The following is a 20,711-nucleotide window of genomic DNA, read 5'->3' as shown; positions in this document are numbered from 1 at the left end:
ACGATCACTTCTCAAGCCGTGGTGGAAGGTCAAGAGCCTAACGAGGACCGTTTCCTTACAACCACCTCCCCCATCGGTCACCATCCACATGGATGCCTCGATGGAAGGATGGGGAGGTCACTCCCATCAAAGGAAAGCCCAAGGGACTTGGTCATCCCTGCTGAAAACCTTTCACATCAATATTCTGGAGGTCATGGCAGTCCTCATGATGCTGAAGAAACTATCCCCTCACAGATCAGCCCACATCAGGCTGGTCTTGGACAGCGAAGTGATAGCGAGATGTCTGAACCGGCAAGGCTCGAGATGGCACTTATCGGCAGTTCACCTACAAGGGTTCCGCAATGTGACGGCGGACGCTCTATCCAGGCTAAAGCTGATAGTCAGAATGGTCCCTAGACGCAGACTCATTCTCCTTCATCTTGGAAAAAGTCCCAGAACTGCAGATCAACCTCTTCGCGACGAGTGACAAGAAGAAACTACCACGAGTGACAAGAAGAAACTACCTCGATATGTAGCCCCATACGAGGACCCTCTGGCAGAGGCGACGGACACCATGTCCCTCGATTGTAACAAATGGACCCGGATCTACCTGTACCCTCCAACCAATCTCCTGCTGAAGGTCCTCAACAAGCTGAGATCCTTTAAGGGAACTGCAGCACTAGTGGCCCCCAAGTGGCCCAAGAGCAATTGGTTCCCTCTAGTGATGAAACTGAAGCTGAGGCTGGTCCCACTACAGAACCAAGCTCTATCTCAACTGGTTCAGAAGTAGACAGTCTTCACTTCATCACAGAGAACCCAAAACCTTCATCTCATGATTTTCTCGCCTTGGCAGTAAAGAAAAGATTTGGGATCTCAAAAGGCAGTATAGACTACTTAGAAGAATAAAAGTCAAAGTCAACCAGAAGACAATACGAATTGTCTTGGAAAAAGTGGGTTGCTTTCGTTAAAGCAAAAAGGCCAAAAGAAATCTCAATAGACTTCTGCCTGTCCTTCATCCACCTTCATGAACAAGGACTGGCTGCCACCACGATAACTACGTGTAAGTCAGCCTTGACTAGACCTCTTCTATACGCCTTCCAGGTGGACTTGGCGAATGAAGTCTTTAACAAGATCCCGAAGGCATGCGCTAGACTTGAACCTGCAGGCCCTCTGCAGCCCATTGCATGGTCTGGACAAAGTCTTGTACTATGTTTCAGCCTTGAACAATGAAGATTGTTCTCTTAAGGATCTAACCCAAAAAGTTATTTTCCTGTTCGCTATAGCCTCGGGGGCTAGAGTTAGTGAAATAGTAGCCCTATCAAGAGACGAGGGCCATATTCAGTTCACAGAAGCGGGAGAACTGAATCTCTCCTAATCCTATCTTTCTCGCCAAAAAAGAGCTACCCACCAAAAGGTGGGGTTCCTGGAGAATCTGCCCTCTGAAGGAAGATGTCTCTCTGTCCAGTAGTGTGTCTAAAGGTCTATCTTTGAAGAACTTCAGACTAGGGGAGGACAGCTCTTCAAAGGCGAAATCTTAAGATCGAACTTATCCCTAAAACAACTGAGGACGAAGCTCATCTACTTCATTCGCAGAGCGGATCCTGATAGTACACCCGCAGGTCATGATCCGAGAAAAATTGCTTCCTCACTGAACTTTTTTCTGTATATGGACTTTGAGCGTCTTCGCTCATACACTGGTTGGAAATCCTCCAGTGTTTTACAAACATTATGCAAAGCAAGTGCATGATCTCAAACATTTTGTGGTGGCGGCAGGTAGTGTGGTAAAACCTGTCGTCTAATGCTGCGATGAACAGTGAATTGATTGGGACTTATCAATTGGGTGATAAGGTTTTGACACCTTCCAGTGCAATATCTTTTTATTGAGTCACCCTGGTGACACTAGGACTGTTCATTTCTAGGTGCAGAATTATACAAATGACACTAGTGCCATGTGTACATTGTACACAGTGTTGATAGTACCCAACATTACAGTAAAATTATCTTAATGATTTTCTCAACTGTTGTGAGTGGCATTAATCCTTTTCTTCCCTTTCAGGTAGAAAAACTTTGTTTATGTTGAATGTATAATTCCTTTTTATGTTATATTACACCTGTTGTTCCATTTAATCATTAACCCAATAAATGACAAAAGTGTAATTGCGTCTTATTTTGCCCCACAAGTAGCAAAAATAAAACTTAGCCGGAGTCCTTTTACTTATTTTCCTAAGTAAAACTCATACTTATGGTACTGATGTATATGAACAAAAAGATCTGGTTGATACTTATATTTGTTCCTACACGAATACAAACCTTGAGCTTTTATTGTCTAGTAAGACACTTCCCTGCAGGGGGTCAGGAAGCCCTAACATTGTTCCATGATTAGTGGTAATGACGTATAACGGTATCGTCATATCTTTCAGTGGTCTGGATGACCATATAAAGCTGACCCAAGGTTGAGGCTCTTATACAAACCCACAGATACAGTACTATCAATTAATTCTCTTGTAAACTTCCATCAGGACGACATGGCTTGAGCCCAAAAAACGGATTTTGAAGCAAAGCGAAAAATCTATTTTTGGGCGAGATGGCAATGTCGTCCTGATGGACCCACCCTCCTTTAATAAGAAAAGGCTTAGGTAATAAATCCCTCCCGAAACTACTATATCTGTAGCACCATGCTCAATGCTACAAGGAATGAGCACCATCTTGGAGCCCTGTAATAGTAGGGGAGGAAGGGTAACCTTGATAACGGCTCCCCTTCAATTTTGCCGCTCTTCCCCCTCAAAGCGAAAACGCTATTCGGGGTGAAAATTGCCATGTGTCGTATCAAAATATACGTCCCCTGATATTATGCGATATCCTTGAGAGAAGTTTTAAGAATACTTGTGTCACGAGTTAGATTTCTGGAGACTATGGTCAATTCTCTGTGAGTATCACTATAGCCAAATATCCCTTAGAAAGCTGTCTATAGGAAGCTTCCATCAGGACGACAAGGCCATCTCGCCCAAAAATAGATTTTTCGCTTTGCTTCAAAATCAGTTTTCTCCTCCAGGTGTCTGTTGCTGACGGTACTCCCACGTTATGACCAAGACTTAATGCTGGATTTTAGCGTGCTCTTTTCCTTTTCAGTGTGCATTATAAATTAAGGGTTTTTCAGGTAGTGTGGACTTTCCAGTAATGTTAGTCGATCCTCCTCAACTCTGGAAACCATTGATTTCTACAAAGAATCATTTTAAAAAATTTTCTCACCCCAAAATACTCTTAAAGGGTTTTTTACACAAACTGTTTATTGCTCTGGTCTATTATTTCACCAAAACTGTATAGTATGATTAGAAGCCAATTAAATCTTTCTTCTAAATTTTCCTGAGCACAGTAATTTTGAATTCCAGAGTTTATCAACTAGAATGAGCTTCTGGTTTTATTACTGTATTTAGTACAATATTAGTAAAGACATTGGAACACATAATCAAATATCTCTTCAAATAAAATTTCTCCAATCCCATAGCCAATGGTAGCTCTTGTAGGCTATAGGCACTCTGGAATTGCAGCATCCCCTACTTTTCAATATCGATAACATTTAATATAAAATTTTTCTTTGTCCTTCTTTACACATACAATATACAGTATATTCCATAAGCTTAATGTCAGTATCCTTCCCTGTTTATGAACAAATGCAAAAAATTGTAAGGAGCTGTGCACTTCACAATTTCAGCTGTGTGGTGTTTGGCTATTGTGCGCATGCGTACTTAGCAAGTTGTATGCAAGGCAGATGGGTAGTGAGAGCACTATCACTCCCGCAGTGCTGACCTGACTCTGTTTGTTGAAGGTAGTTATTTTGTTGTTTTACTTGAAGCGTGTTATGCTAGGAAACTGTGTGCCATATTCTTAAATGGTGTAGATTTAGTTTATCATCCTACTTACAGCAATTCTATTCATTCAATTTTTCTGTTAATATTTTTTTCTACGGTATTCTCTACAGTTTCCATGACTAGTTCAGAGGTTGAATGCTTTTAATGGAGAAAAATTTCATGGGGTATCATCCATAGATAAAGGACTAAATTGATCTCTGCACAAATTAAAACAAGAAAAATTGATTTAATTTTTGATAGTGGATCACGTTTGAACAGAAACAATTAAGGTTGTAGTTAGTAAAAATCATATTTGATACTGCTTTTTTAGGATTCTATAAAGTTTTTGAATAAATTTTCTTAACCTTTGAACAATATTAAGACTAAAAATTTCCTGGAGCAGTACCCCCACTAATTTTAGCCACAAGCCGCCACTGCCCTTATCCTATTGTCAACAATCTCCATTAATATAGTTACAGATTTCAATTAAAAATTCATATTTTGCTCCTACTTTTTTAATCTGACACCTGGCAAGAGAAGCTCCTACATCAGTGCAGATTAATTTGTATAGGTGGTACTTTTGACGTAATTGTTTGAATCTTGCGTTCTAATTTTTTACCTTCATAACTTGTAGCTTTTGTTTTCAATATTGGGGCATGCAATGTAAAAATGCTCTTATTTTTAGTTGTGTGAACCATGTTAGGTTAGTGTTGAAACTTTAGTTCCAACACGTAATACAAATATTTTTTTACCTTTAGTAGGAGTACAGTAATGTATGACTAGGGAAGCTGAAATGGGCATTATGCTTTGTAACAATGTAAGCACAGTCCGTTGGGTGCCGGCAATCGGGTAGCGCTACCTTCACTTTGACTTCATCTACCAAAGACTACTTCCATACAATTGGGTTTTCTTTATTCAAATAATTTGCCATGCAGATGTGTTTGAGGTATTTTAATGAAGCATGGATATGCAGTGATTCCTGTAAATAGTGTTACAGTTTCCTGGTTACCTGCCAATATCAGACATGCTTGTTCTTGTTTGGCGATATGTCACTGTCCTATTCCTCGTGTGTGTGTGTGGGTGGGGGGGGGGGGGGGGGGGACTGATGATGACAACGACTAATACATGAGCCTAAGGAAGGTTTTCCTTTGATATAATTGTTGCTCCATTTGCAGAAGGTCCTGCTACTGTTGTGTAAAGGGGAGGGTTTTTGCCCTTCTTTCCTTTAGTACCTGCTGATCCCAGAGGGTGCTAAGGTAGTTGAACCTTTGTTGTGCTCCATACTCTACGGGAGTGGCATCGTTAGTCTACACTACAAAAGAAAAGGCTAACTTCATGTTCTTTTTTGTAATTTCCTCTTTATTGATTTTTTATTTTTGAAGAACAAGTGTAGGATGTCAATCATGAAGTCCAAGTCCAATCAGGAGGAGTTATGCACGCATGACTTAAATTCTCTCCCTGTGGGAGACGGTGGTTTTTCTAGAATCTCCATTTTTTGCAAGTGCCGAGAATTATCCCTTACTTGGAAGAAACATTGGCGTGCAGAATTTTTGGTGTGTATGGTTCTCAATGGAGTCATTTTCACACATTCTACCCGAGCGTGGGTTTCGTGAGTGGAGAGTTGTCCCATTGCAGGAAGGAACATTGGTTCTGGTAACTCTTACGGACGGAGCATACACACGGGAAATAGGGTGCCACCTTTATTTCCTTTTTTTTTTTTTTTGGGGGGGGGGGAGATATGTAGCACGTAATAAAAATTTTTGGTACCTGCTAATACTAGTGGTGCTTTACCTGTAGCAGTGTTTGAGACAGACAACTGAATCTGTAGATGTGATGGCTGTTTGAGTTCAAGACAACTGATGTATTGGATGGGAAGCCTGCAGAGGAAGTTGTCAAAGCATAGAATGGCCAATATGTCTTGCTCTCTGGCGTCTTGTCTAGTTCCTCTGCATGGTTTCGTGGGAGGAACAGAGCTGTACCAAAGCCCTTTAGGAAGTTGTTGTACAAAGTACTAGAGTTCATGCCTCTGCTTCCAGTGCCAAATTTGTAAGATAAGAGGTACGTGCACTGTTCGTCAGGATGCAGAACCTTATTTTAGCTTTTATCCTGTCAGGGAGGTTCCTTAGACTCTTAGATGATATTTTTCATGTGCACCTGCTTCCAAATGACCATGAGAGAAACTTCTTCCTACAAGAGTGCAATGATCTCCGCAAAACCAAGCTTCACAAGATTTAAGTCCACAAGCACTTATTGAGAGGCCATAATGACCTTCCCTACAATCGTGCTCACCTCTGGGCCTGTGTCAACGTGAACGATCACCATAATAGAATCAAAATTTCAGAATTTTACATTTAGAACCTCTTGGCTGTTTTGAATATTGGAATACTGTAGTGAAAGCTCTTATTTCAGACTGATAATAAGACATGGAGGCTATGCCTAATGTTTGAACAACTCCAAAATACTTGCTCACATAGGTAACATGAACAAAGTTCTGCTTGCCAGAACAGAGGATTAATGACATGTTAAATTGTGATCAAAGCGAGCTACAACAGAAGACCAATTAACTAAGAGCTACTCCAAAGCAGAGGAGCATGTACCTAATGTTATACTGTGAGCAAAGCTAGACATAGCAGAGCAGAGACCAATAGGTGATTGGTAATTTGGCGATATTTTGAATGCGCATATGTAGGGGTGGGTGTGTGTATGAAGATTGCTCAATGTTTTGAGCGTTTTTGTAGAGTAAACATCACGTTTAATAACTCAACTAAAACGCTTTAAGGATTGTATAATGCGTCATGAAATTTCACTGCATAGAACTTATAAATGCCAAGTGGTGATGTAGTGTTACAATTATTGTATAATAAATAATCATACGTTCATGGAAAAAGAACTAAAGGGATTTTGACGAAAGAAAAATCTATTTCTGGGGAGAGACCTGTGACGCCCGGTGAAAAAGTCCTCCTTTGTACTTTTTCTGATATAAATCTTCCAAATATACCAGAGAAAATTAAAAGCATGGAATGCAGAGGTTACAACCCTCGCGCGAGCACCTTGTTGGTGTCGTATATCTAACAAGGGCGTTTGTAAAACACTATTCACAGGCTGTCTTCCATTTAGATAATCCCTTCATCAAAGGGGGAGGGCTGTGACAGGCCCTAGAGAATACAGTTGGGTTACCCTACCGACACCTACCACTCGCGCTCGCCAGGTCATCCTTCTGCAAGAACATATGGCTTGGCAAGGAAAGGGTGGGTCCGTACAAAAATAACCGGGAAGGGTTTCACCGGGCGTCGCAGGTCTCTCCCCAGAAATGGATTTTTCCTTCGTCAAAATCCGTTTTCTGGGTCGACCTGTGACGGCCGGTGAAAATGTACCAGAGAATGCCTTCCAAGCCCAATAAATTAATAACATAATGAGGAGAATACAATCACCATGTACGACAATAATATGATATAATAAAGTAATCGTCCAATTACCAACCAGCCAAATGACATAGGGAACGTAAGGTTAAATAATTATGACGACAAGGAACCAACTGAGTGTCGAATCGCAAAAGGCATCAAACCTTACATGTCTAAGTATATCTAAACATTAAAGGAATGGTAACTACAATAACAGTTAAACCATAGGAATTAAACATGGCAAATATCATAGGGCTAACGAACTACCCAGGAGAGCGGCGACGTGGTGCGAGTGGCGGGTAGGAGGGAGAAGAGAAGAGATGGAAGAAAGGAAGAAGAGGAGATTAATGGGGAGGGATAAGGCTCCCCTCTGCCATCGTCGGGTATTTAAGGGCCTGTAAGATCTTTAGATATTGGCGTTTGACAACCATAGGGGATTTCCAACCCGTATATTTTTTAAAATAATCAAAGTCCCTGTTCTGGAAGTCATTGTTGGAGGCATCTACTGTCCGTATATCATGAGCCTGGGGAAATGATTCCGGATTAGTATGTTTAATGAAGTAGAGGATTTGTTGCCTGATACCGTGAATGGAAATAGTACCTCCTTGTTCCCTGATAACCAAGGGGCCAGACGAGCGGGTGGCAGTTCTAGCTAAAAAGGGCCTTGAGAGTGTGACTGTACACGGAGAAAAATCCTGGGGATGAAGAATAACCTTCCGAGGGGAGCACCTATTTTGCGGATCCTCATTTTTTAGCTAGGAAAGCTTTGTCTGGAAAAGGAGTACTTCGGCTGAAGGGAGGAAATCTATGTTTTCCGGGTTTCGTGAGAGAGCTGCTAGTTCTGATGTTCCATCACCTGAGCCATAGCCGTTCGAAATAAAGTCTTCCTAAGAAGAGTGATACAAGAGCAGGATTCATTGTCCGTGTCCATCGCAAGTTTGAGAACACCGTTCAGAGACCAAGAGTCCTTTTGTGGCCGAACCGAAGGTCGAAACCTAGCACATGTTTTTGGGATTGATGAGAAATAGGAATCAGCTAGGTTAATGTTGAACCCAACAAGGAAGATCTTCTTCAAAGCTGACTTGATGGTGGTTAAAGTGCTAACTGTTAGGCCTTTGTCAAATAGGAACCTCAAGAAAGAGATGGCTAAATGCGGGGACATACGAGTATGGTCTGAACTCTTAGGGGATCTGCTAGTTGTTAACGGCCGAATCATATTGGCGAATTGTCGAGTCCCTTTTGTCCCATTCGATGAAGAGATCGTTTTCCGGTTCAATGTTCGCGTCTCTACGAGCTGCCAACTTCCTGTAGTCCACAAAGTTAGAGTTTTGGCTATCCTTGAGTAATCCGACACAGTGAGTTTGGATTACTCGGGTCAGTTTGAGGAACGGGATCCGGATGGACGGAGTTTCAACTCGAGGAGGAGAGGAAACCAACTGTTCTTGGCCAGTGAGGTGGTACTAAAGCCACTGCGCCCCGGAAGGAGCGTAGTTTGTGTAAAAGTTTTTAGAAGATTCCCTGGGGGAGATAGGGAAATCTTCTTCTAATGGTTCCAGTCCCGGGGTAATGTGTCCATGGCATAAGCCCGAGGGTCCAGGGTTGGGGTCACATAACAAGGAAGTTTGTGATTCATCTGAGTTGCGAATAGATCTACCTGGAGGCCTGGAACGAGCCTGAGTATCCACCGGAATGAAATTGTCTAGAGACCATTCTGACTCCAGTGGATTCGTCCTGGATAGTGAGTCCGCTCTCACATTCTGGCCTCCCGCTAGGTGAGGTGCTGACAGGAACCAGTTCTTTTCTGTTGCCAGGCGAAGATAGTGACCAGGATCCTCCCCTGTTGACGTAGTGTACTGCGTCTGTGCTGTCCGACACTACTCTGATGTGGGTCGACCTCGGAGGAGTCTCTCTCTTCAGGGTCAAGAACACTGCCATGGCTTTGAGAACATTGATATGGGACTGTTTCATGGCGAGTGACCAAGAACCTGAAACATCTGATATTCGGAGTAATCCCCCCATCCACTTAGAGACGCGGCTGTATGGAATGTCACTTGTGGAGGTGGGAATTGTAGAGGAACCGATTTGGAGAGGTTCTTCGGTTCGGACCATGGGCGTAGTCTCATTTTCAAGACAGAGGGGATCTTAGAGACCTTGTCTCTTATAGGTACTGCAGCTCTCTTTCTCCAAACTTGATTGATGTCTTTGAGTTTGGCTTTTATTAGGAGATCTGTTACTGAAGTGAATTGGAAAAGGCCGAGGATACCTTCTAAGGCTCTTTGAACACCTGTTTGTGTTTGAGAAAATTCTTGATCTTGGAAACTATTCCGCTTACCTTTTGGAAGGGAGAGACGTGTGCTTCGGAAGGTCCCACTGAATGGCTAACCATTCTAAGTGGCCTGATGGGCGCAGGCGAGATTTTTGGAGATTGACCCGAAATCATAGGTTGTCGAGAAATCGAAGTAATTCCTTCGTAGCTCTGTTGCCTTCTATGGCCGGCCGGGCCCAAATGAGCCAACTGGCCAGATAAGCAATGATCTGTATCTCTTGGTTCCTGAGTTGTTCTAACACTCTCTCTCCCAGTTTCGTGAATATCCTGGGATCAATGTTGAGGCCGAAGGGCATGTCTTGAACACAAAGGCTTTCCTGCTTAGGCGGAAACCCAGATAAGAAGAGAAGTTTCGAGCTATAGGCGCAAGATAATAGTCGTCGGTAAGATCGACAGAGGTGGTGACGGTCCCACGGGGAAGTAAGGTCCGTACCTGAGAGATAGTCAACATCCGGAACTTGTCGCAGAGAATGTAAGAGTTTAGCTTGACAAGTCCAGGTCCACTCTCAATGCCGACAAGCCTTTCTTCGGAATTGTGAACAGGCGGCTTTGGAACTTCAGTGATCGATCCCGTTTGATTGCTTCTTCTTGAGTAACCCTGTGGTGTACTCTTTCAGGATGGGAGTGGATTTCTGGGAGGTCACTGGTGGAGGAGGAGGACCTTGTGGCCATTTTCCACCTCAAACCTTTAGAGATTATGCTATGAGCCCACAGACCGAAGGTCCAATGGTCTCGAAAGTGGTAAAGTCTACCCCCTACCGGGACCACCGCGTTGTGAGGGAATGAATCTAGGTCCTTTCCTTCTCCGAGTCCCCTTTTTCCTAGGTCCGTCTCGATGGCGGGACTGTCTTCTACTCCTGTAGCTTCCTCTCTGGTGTCCACGAAAGGAGCCTGAGGGTTCGGATCTAGGGCTGTATGCAGGTAAAACATCCCAACAGGGTTGGGCTGTGTACCTGGGGAATCAGTGAGGTAGACCACCTGATGAGGGGGATTCGGATGCACAGACGTCGAATCAGAGGAAGGCTGTGATGACGAGTGGGTAACAGACTATCGATTCCTGTCTGATAGAGGCATCAGACAGAACGTATTTCCCACAACTAACCCGATCAGACCATCAAACGTGTAGGTCGAATTGGAAGGGCAGATCTTGGAATTATCGTACCCCCCCAGACTGACAACATCCTGGTCCAGACAGATTGGGCCTGCCCTTTAGGAAATAATACCGTTACCTTCGGTACCTTGTCTAACCTAACCAAGGCAATCTCTTTCAATCGAATGAATCCGTTGAATGGGAATTCTAGTACCTGGGAGTAAAATCTAGGTCCCCCAGAGGGAGGACGTCTATGCCATCCAGATTTATGGTACCATCTATATATGGAACATGTAAGGCAAATCTCTATGCGTTGTTTTTATCGAAGGAGGTTACTTCGATACGCCTGGGGCTGTAGGGGGAGACATCCGAGTTCCTGAACGGCTCCGACTCACCACCATACCTTTGAGCTCCGTCATAGCCCCTTGGTTTTCCCTAGAATGTGTTTCTTTTAGCAGTCACGGTTTATGCAGGGTAACATGAACATCAGGATCCTTTAAGGGTCCTAGGTCGGTGACGTAGGTAATTGCAAAGCTGAAGGCTCAAAACTCATCCCCACCTACCTGCCCGTCCATGGGGTCGTCGTCCAACCTTAGAGAGGAGACACTGAGGAGATAGGGACCTCTAGATGGAGCATTCCTTCCCAACCTTGATACCCAAGGATGGAGAGCCTCTCTTGCAGGCCAGAGAGATTCATCATCATCCTAACGGGAACCATGTAGGCGAACCTTCTGTAACAGAAAGGGGACATAAGTCTGGATGTTCCTTGAACTTTGGTTAGTGATCCTATTCACAGGCTGGGATCAGCTGTATAACTCATAAAAATCAATTTTAAAGAAAAGTCATTTAATGTACTATCTTTTGGGGTATAGTTCGACACTTGTATTCATGAAATGTGACACTGTTGGCGCATTCGCCATAGGTTGGCCACCATTGACTCAGACGTTCAGAACCGGGTCTAACATTATTTAATGGATATTAGTATTCTATTGGTTCATCTGTTCACTGACCAGAGTCTCAAGGAACAGTAGATAGCCTCTCATGGCATGGTTGGTCTCGACCTGGCCCTTCATTAGAAGGGGCTAACGTTCGGTTCCTAGTACTGAGTGGAAATTTATTTCTATTTGAACACTTATGTTGTATGGATATTTATCCATATTTAGGCATAGTTAGAATTGAATATGCATAAATATAGGCATAATTAATTTATTTCTATTTGAACACGATGTTGTATGGATATTTATCAATATTTATACATAGTTAGAATTGAATATGCATAAATATAGGCATAATTAATTTATTTCTATTTAAACACGATGTTGTATGGATATTTATCCATATTTATACATAGTTAGAATTAAATATATGCATAAATATAGGCATAGTTATGTTCATATATTTTTATTAGGACTTTCAAGAATAGCTAATGAATATTACCAACGCAAACTCGAAAGTGTCATTAAAGTAAGTACAGTTTACTTTGTATTCATGTTAAATCCTTTCCTTTACAGCTAAAACAAAAGATTGGCCACCCGTGGTCTGAGTGATCTCTGTCTGTACCGGAGCTCCGGTACAAACAAAGGTAAGTCATAGTGACAATGTGAACACCAGAGGAAATCTAATATTAACCTCAATGCTGATCGCCTGTACAATATCCAGTTAAGCCGGAGATTCGATGAAAAGGATCGTAATAACGATATGGTGATTATTCATGAAAAAGAGTTCATACCCTGATTCTGATCGTCTGATTGATCTCTTGTTTGTACCGGAGAACCGGTGACAAAGGTCCGTCATCGTGAAAACGTGATCCTCAGCGGTACGATAACATTCTCTAATACTGAATGTCTGTGTTATCTCCAGTGAAGCCGGAGATTCGATGAAAAAGGGACCGTAATAATGAAACTGTGAAATCTTCATCGGTATCACATTGTTAACTCCGATTCTGGACGTCTGCTTGATCTCTGTTTGTACCGGAGATCCGGTAGCAAAGGCCCGTCATCGTGATATCGTGACCGTCCCCGGTACGATAACATTAACCTCAATGAATGTTTGTGTTATCTCCAGCGAAGCCGGAGATTCGCTGAAAAAAGTTCTGGACGTCTGCTTGATCTCTGTTTGTACCGGAGATCCGGTAGCAAAGGCCCGTCATCGTGATATCGTGACCGTCTCCGGTACGATAACATTAACCTCAATGAATGTGTTATCTCCAGTGAAGCCGGAGATACGATGAAAAAGGGGGCCGTGACGGTGTAATTGTGATCAAACATGACAAAGGTTCGTGTGTATAAGGCTTCAGCCGGAGTCCGAGTGCCGGATTTCACCGTTGCACTCCAAAAATCTGCTCCGGTACGATAACTAGTTCTCACCCAATGAGTATCCATTATAGTGGAGCATAACTCAAGGCGGAGCTAAGCATAACTCAAGGCGGAGCTAAGGGTGTCGGTATAAAACGACCCCAATTAATGACTCTTACACTAACGTACCTATTAATAGTGTTAGCTATATTAACAGTAACCACATCAATAAAAACGTTTATAATATTAAACGTACTATCATCAACTCTGATACTAAGAGGAGGCCTGAATATCTCGTGATCGTATAAAAACGGAGAACGGGAAATTCACCTCTCTTACTCGAGCTAACAAAGAAAACGAGAGAAGGGATAACTCATATCTGTAGAACAGGGAACGAGCACTCCATGCTTTCGCTCTCAAGGTTACATAAAAAACTAACATCACACAATAAAATAAGAAAATTAATAAAATTGATTGCTTTTTCTTAGGAATTGTAATATCCAAGAACGAAGAATAACGACAACATAACAAATAAACAAGGATATAGTCTAAATCGAAGCCTCTGAGGCGAGTACAAACTAACAGACTAAATCGCTAAACTTTAAATCGCTATACTTTAAACCGCTATTCTTTAAATCGCTATTCTTCGTAGGTCCAAATTGGACTTGCAAGCAAATAAATACCATAGTAAAAACTAATAATAATTAATGATAACACAAAAAGGCCATAAAACGTAAGTGATATAACCTAGATGACAGAGTACCAGATGGGCAAAAATAACTAGAAAATTTACCGAAGTGAACATAACCCAAAATGGCTGCCGATACCTCGGCAGGACAATCGCTTCCAAAACTAAAAACCACCATATTGGAAACAGAACAAATGCCCGGTACTGCCAAAGCTGCCAAAACAAACTATGGTACTTAACATTGGTAAGGGTGAAGTAGCAACGTCAGTCATGTTGAAATAACGAGAAACTCTTCGAAAAAACAGTGCCCAAAAAACTCAACTTGTTTGCAAGTCCAAAATCAGAAGGATGACCTGGTGAGCGCGAGTGGTAGGTGTTGGTAGGGTAACCCAACTGTATTCTCTAGGGCCTGTCACGGCCCTCCCCCTTTGATGAAGGGATTATCTAAATGGAAGACAGCCTGTGAATAGTGTTTTATAAACGCCCTTGTTAGATATAAGACACCAACAAGGTGCTCGCGCGAGGGTTGTAACCTCTGCCTTCCATGCTTTTAATTTTCTCTGGTATATTTGGAAGATTTATATCAGAAAAAGTACAAAGAAGGACTTTTTCACCGGCCGTCACAGGTCAACCCAGAAATACTGTAGTGTATTTACAGTATTGTACTGTATACAAAATTGAACTATATTTGCACAGACAAATATTACTGCCTTGCCTATTATTCTTTAAACTGTGGAAAGAGTAGACACTGTACCAAATGCTGCCAAAAGAGCACCAGTTTCAGATATTTCTTCTTTGAAGAGATAGGAAAGGCAAAGGACAAGGAACCCTTGCCCCCTTTTCCTCGGGTGGAACCACCCCAACATAGAGAGTTTTTTCATCAGAAAGGAATTGTAGATAGTGTATGCTTCCCAAAATTTTATTATGCTTGCCATAATACTTTCTCTTCTCCTGGAAAAAGACATTCCAGATAGTTCTCCTGAAAGATATTCCAGATGGAGTTCTCCTGTAAGACTTTCCTGTCCTCATCCCTTGAACCCCCAATGTTAGAGAAATTGCCTCTTCAGTACATTATTTGGTAATACTGAATGCAATTTCAGGACATCAAGAGCTTTAGGGGGTGACCTGAGCATAGGGTGCTTATTGAACACTACCTGAAACAAATTGTAGTAAAAAAACATTCATGCATGGTACTAACAGTATTCGTGACCTTTGCAGGGGTAGAACCATGGCATCCAAAGGATAAGTAATGGCATGTTGGGCAGTCAGTATTTGTCTCACCTTTTAGGCAAGTCAGATTTGTTTCTTCTTACTCATGGTAATATTTTGTAGATTTTGCTTAATTGCAGATGGTTGTCTGGGAGTGGGCACTAGATTAGCTATTGGTATTCTACTACTAATTCCTTGGAGACCATACTCCACTTTAACCCAAAAAAGAAGTTTTGACCTTTGAAAAACTTATTTTTGGAGAGGTGCTGTGTGCTCTCCAAAACCCTCCTGTTTGTAGAGGGGAGTGGATAATTGTTGTAAGCCTTCAATTGCAAATGGTGGTCGAGAGAGTGTTGTGGTGTCAATATGCTGGCAGTCTACCGAGGTGATGGTTCCTTCCTATGATGCTCTTCATAGCAGACAAATTTCAGATACAGTACTGAGATTGTGGCAAGTCCAAATGTTTCTGAACTCTACGTATCCCTTATATGCCAAGTCCATGCTTTGCATGTTGATACACTGACCTAGAACAGGGGAAACCATTTTCCTTGGGTATTTTTATTGGGTTCCTTGTTATGGCCTTAAACAGGTAAGTCCTTAAGAGACCAACACCACACCTCCCCCTAAGAAATGTTTTTTCTTTGTACAAACTCGTTTATTGTCTGAAGCTAAATAGTTTCTAGCTGAAATGGAACTTTTTTTCACTAAATTTTAAATGAATTATTTTAGTACAGTAGTTAACATTATTTTAGTTTGAAGGGAGAAGTATTTTGAAGCTACAGTTAGTAGCTTTTCACTAATTTGGTGTACAGATTTATTTTTAATTGGCTATCTCGTATCTAGAATAAGGCATAATGCTCTAGATTCAAGCCGCATGCTATTTTTAATATTGTCATTTAATTCATTTGAAATTTTTATATGAAAGTTCTTCTGCAGAATCTTTAATGAAAATTTGGACAATACATGCAGGAATCTAAGTTAGAAATATTTTAGCTGGGCCTTGGTGGTTTTGTAAAATATTGAATTTTTTAAGGTTTGAATGAAGATTATATAAATTAAGAACATATTCATGAGTGTTAAATGTTACTAATTTTACATTCTAATTATTAGAAGTGGGATTTAATTACAGTTCTAATATTGAAATCTCTCCTCAGGTTTAAGGTTTGTCACTGAGTCGGTAATACACCAAAATACATGCAAATGGAAGACTACTGGACGAGATGAAACTGCTGACTGGTAGAGCCTGGATGCAACTTTACTAAAGAAATTCCATATCATATGGTGTTCAGGTGTGCAGCGAGTCCTTACATAGGAAATATTGAAATCTTGTTAAAATTGTAATAGTAGTAGGCTACTGTGTTGATTTCATTACTTTGGAACTACAGTAAATACAGTAGTTATACCATGTGGGTTATACAAAGCCTGGTGTAGATATTAAACACTTTCCAACTGGACCGGGCTTGGATTTTAGCATAATTTCTGACTTGACTGGGGTTTGATATTTGCATAATTTCTGACTTGACTGGGATTTGATTTTAGCATAATTTCTGACTTGACTGGGCTTGGATTTTAGCATAATTTCTTGACTTGACTTGGCTTAGCTTTTAGCTTAATTTATAAGTTGACTAGGCTTATATTTTTTGCATAATTTCTGACTTGACTGGGCTAAGATTTCAGAATAGTATCTGACTTGACTGTTTAGATTTTATAATACCTTGAGTTGACTGGTCTTAGATTTTAGGATACTTTCTGGCTTGACTGGGCTTAGATTTTTTTATACTTTCTGACATGACTGGGCTTTGATTTTAGCATACTTTGTCTTGCTGGGCTGATATTTTAGCATAATTTCTTCTGACTATACTGGACTTCGATTATCTGACTTAATGGGTTTAGATTTTAGGATACTTTTCGACTTGACTGGGCTTAGGTTATAGCATACATTTTGACTTGACTGGACTAAGATTTTAGCATATATTTTGACTTGACTGGACTAAGATTTTAGCATACTTTGACTAGACTTGACTAAGATTTTAGCATACTTCTACAGTGAACCCTCGCTACTTCGCGGTTCGACCATCGCGGATTCACCACTTCGCGGATTTTTTTCATAACCCATGTATATACATATATCGCGGATTTTCCAGAAATATCGAAAATACCGCGAAGTGACCGATGGTGCGAGATTGGAGAAAGTAAGGAAAATTGAATCGTGATTGATTTTCAATATAAATGAAACTTTGAGGAGCAACAAAGATATCATTTGTTAGAGAGATAGAGAGAGGTAAGGAATGGGAGGTAGTGAAAAGTAGCCCACACACACACAGAGAGAGAGCGAGAGAGAGTGAGAGAGAGAGAGAGAGAGCGAGAGCGCGGTAGGTTTAAATGTAATAAATAAAAAAAAATTGATAGGTTATAACACATTGGTGCTTATGTAATATGAACTGTATACTGTAGACGGTTTGAATAAGTTAAGAAATGGTATAAATGATACTTTGTTAGTGTATTCGTACACACTCAAGAGCGGCAGCTAGATGACAGCTGATCTAATCACAGCCAAAAGTAAAAAAAAAAAAAAGTCAACAATACTCGATTTTTAAAACAAACCCGAAATTTAAAAACAAAAGTACACGCTTTCTTAATGTGCAATTAACTATTTAAAGAGTGGCAATTTTCTAGAATAAAATGATATTTCCCAAAAAATAGTGGTTTGCTGATGAAATCGGATGCCGTATTTTTAGCTATGATTGAAATGGATGTAGACTCGGCCTAATTATTTCGTTTCGTATTTAATTGACACTAAGAAAACTAATTTTAGCTTCTTCATCTAAATGTCAGTATTGTATAACACGAGAGAGAGAGAGAGAGAGAGAGAGAGAGAGAGAGAGAGAGAGAGAGAGAGAGAGAGAGAGAGAGAGAGAGAGAGAGAATCAGCTGTTGTACTCAAATGGCGTGTTTTTGTTTCGTGAGAATTTCATCGCCACGACTTTAACAACAACGTACTGTACTGAACTTTACAGTATTATACAGACTACTGTAATATGATAAAGTAAAATATTTGTAATCTATTTTATATGAAATGGGGCTATTTTTTTTTTTTAAATTTACATTTACGTATGTAAAACAACTCTCTCTCTCTCTCTCTCTCTCTCTCTCTCTCTCTCTCTCTCTCTCTCTCTCTCTCTCTCTCTCTCTCTCTCTCGTAGATTGTTTTCCTGCTTTGCTACGTATGTATGATTTTATATAGATACGGTAAATAATATTTGTAATAACATATTTTATTAAAGCTTTTACTGTAATATCATTATTTATCACTTTCATCATGCGCGTTAAATTCCTTAGTTTGTTTACTGAGCGTACTTTATGACGCCGTAGTTTCAGGCAGCGTCATAAAGAAAAACATTTCATTTGAAAGTCCTAAGAAAAATTAAGTAAAACATTAGTAATAACCAAATCAACATACTGTACTGAATAATCAATATAATCGATGCAGAAACTAACCTATACACAGATGTGTAAATGCGTTTGTTTCTTCATTATAATCGGAGATAAACGTAAACAAAACATTGGTTGCCATTTTTTATCGTGCTTTTTGGCGTGTTTAGGAAACGCATGATATAAAGTCGCCCTTAATATTTGTGCCTGTTTTAGTTTAGGGTACGTTAGTACATGCATTAAGTGTTCTGTACATTAAAGGGTAGTTTGTTAACAGTACTACGTACAAGGGAAAGTTTTAAAAGTCTGAATATACATGTTAAATAAATAGGTAAATATGCTGTCACTACTTCGCGGATTTTCACCTATCGCGGCCGGGTCTGGAACCTATCTACCGCGATAAACGAGGGTTCACTGTACTTGACTGGGCTAAGATTTTAGCATATATTTTGACTTGACTGGACTAAGATTTTAGCATACTTTGACTAGACTGGACTAAGATTTTAGCATACTTTGACTAGACTTGACTAAGATTTTAGCATACTTCTACTTGACTGGGCTAAGATTTTAGCATACTCTGACTTGGCGTGGCTAAAATTTTAGCATACATTCTGATTTAACGGGGCTAAGATTTTAAGCATACTTTCTGGCTTGACTGGATGAAATTTTTTTTTATATCAAATGAAATCGTTCTCTTAATGCGATTATTGATATATTTTAGGAATTTAAAAAAAAATTACATTGTTTCTAATTAATGTTACATGAAGGTTGTATCCTGGTTCAATTATAACTGCTTTTTTATACTACCTGTATTGAAAATGCTATTTATTCCTACGTATTGAACCCTCTTGTTCTTACCTGGATACAAACTTCTGAGTCATTTATTTAAACCCCTAAGTAGTACAACCAAAAAGAAAGGCAAGGTGCCTAACTGGTAAACTATACAATAGGTGACTAGGCAACACAGCTGGGCAGAGTCTGTAGCTGCTGTGAGTTAAACTTTAGGCTACTTGTCTCATGGTCAAGTCAACAGGCAGATCTCCTTGCAGCTTTCTAGTTTCTGGTCAGTTTTTCTAAAGCTCTTTCTGTAGTTGAATTAAATTTTAAACAATTATAATTTCAAATTAAAGTTTTATATTTTTAAAATGTTTCAAATATAAAAAGATATACTACTGTATTCGTAGTTCAGAAATTTTATCTGAGTTGAGCCGACTAAATGTAGACGTTTTCACTGTTATGGAATTTTTCCTCAATTAGGCTACTGTAGTATGAAATTATGCCAGTAAAACTGTATTGTAAATATGGTTTGGTTATGTTTGTTAGCAGTTACTGTACCTAGGCCTACACTAGCCTACCAATACTTGAAAAGAGAATAGATTTGATAAGTTTTGGGGTGCATGACTCGCAGATGTTAAAAGGCTTTGCAGATACAAAAAAAATTCTTAGAACTAACAACCAAATAAAAGAATTCCACAATCCTAAAATGCATATTTAGGGACTCTAATGTGGGTTCTGATTCTTTCACAGTTAATTGCTGAAAACTTCTCTATTTTTAAAACATTAGAAAAAGAGGAGGAAGTCGCACCAAACCCAGCGCCAAAGAGATTGTTAGATGTTTTGAACGTTTCTCTGTCAGAGACATGGTCTTGGATTGCTGAATGTTGACATCAGAAGAGGAAATTTGTTTGCAGTAAGCAATCATCTACTCGAATAAGTAACTGGTATTGAATATTTATCAAGTGTCTTATCAATAGTTAGGTTCCATCACATGTTCGACATTTTAGTTTAGTGTATGCTTCTGTATAAAATTTGCAGTCATGTGTGTTTATACATTCATATTATTACTATTTTTAAAAATTGTATAGAAAATTTCGTAGATTTTACTGGATAAAGTCCATTCAATGCATAACCCTTCACTGTGGGGTGCTATCAAATAATTGGTGCATTTTCAAAACATTTTATACAATCTTTCAGCATTTCCTGGCAATGGCTGATCAGTTAGGCAATGCAGTGTGGTGATGGTCTTGGATTAAGCCATCTACTGCCAACGACTCTGGTTGTATCCAGATAACTATCATTGCATATGTACTGCATTAGAGCAAGTTGAATTAGATTTAGATGCTTCAACTGAAAGTAGTGAATTTTCTATTTACTCAGGAAGAGTTGCTGGATTTTATAACTTACTAGTTTGATTTAATGTTTGCTATCAAAAGGCCCTTTTAATTTGTGCATTGAATGGGGGGAGTAGCTTGTACAATTTAGTAAGTGATTTTTCTAATTAGTCCAAATTTGTGGTTTGTTTATTAATCCCATATTTGAGAATAATGCGCTATTTTCGTAAATCCCTTCATCCAATTGTGAATTAAGGTGTTGAAAAAATATTTCAACACTTTATTTTAATCGTATGAAAATAGAATAAATCTAATCATTTTAAATTTTATTTA

The 20,711-nt window shown here is 40.0% G+C and overlaps 1 long non-coding RNA gene across 2 annotated transcripts in view; it reads left to right on the top strand.

Moving 5' to 3' along the window:
* LOC137631612 (uncharacterized) overlaps positions 1-20,711 on the top strand; it is a 166,884-nt gene that overhangs the window by 144,541 nt on the left and 1,632 nt on the right. The window contains exons 7-8 of one of the 2 annotated variants that reach the window (XR_011041930.1): positions 15,990-16,124; positions 19,832-20,690. This is a non-coding gene — a long non-coding RNA (uncharacterized lncRNA). Of the gene's footprint in view, positions 1-15,989; positions 16,125-19,831; positions 20,691-20,711 lie in introns of those variants that run through there. The other variant, XR_011041929.1, reaches the window with a different exon arrangement.

This window comes from Palaemon carinicauda, chromosome 40 (genome assembly GCF_036898095.1).
Source record: "Palaemon carinicauda isolate YSFRI2023 chromosome 40, ASM3689809v2, whole genome shotgun sequence".
In the NCBI taxonomy this organism is placed as follows: domain Eukaryota; kingdom Metazoa; phylum Arthropoda; class Malacostraca; order Decapoda; family Palaemonidae; genus Palaemon; species Palaemon carinicauda.
This window is presented reverse-complemented; position numbering and strand designations above follow the sequence as displayed.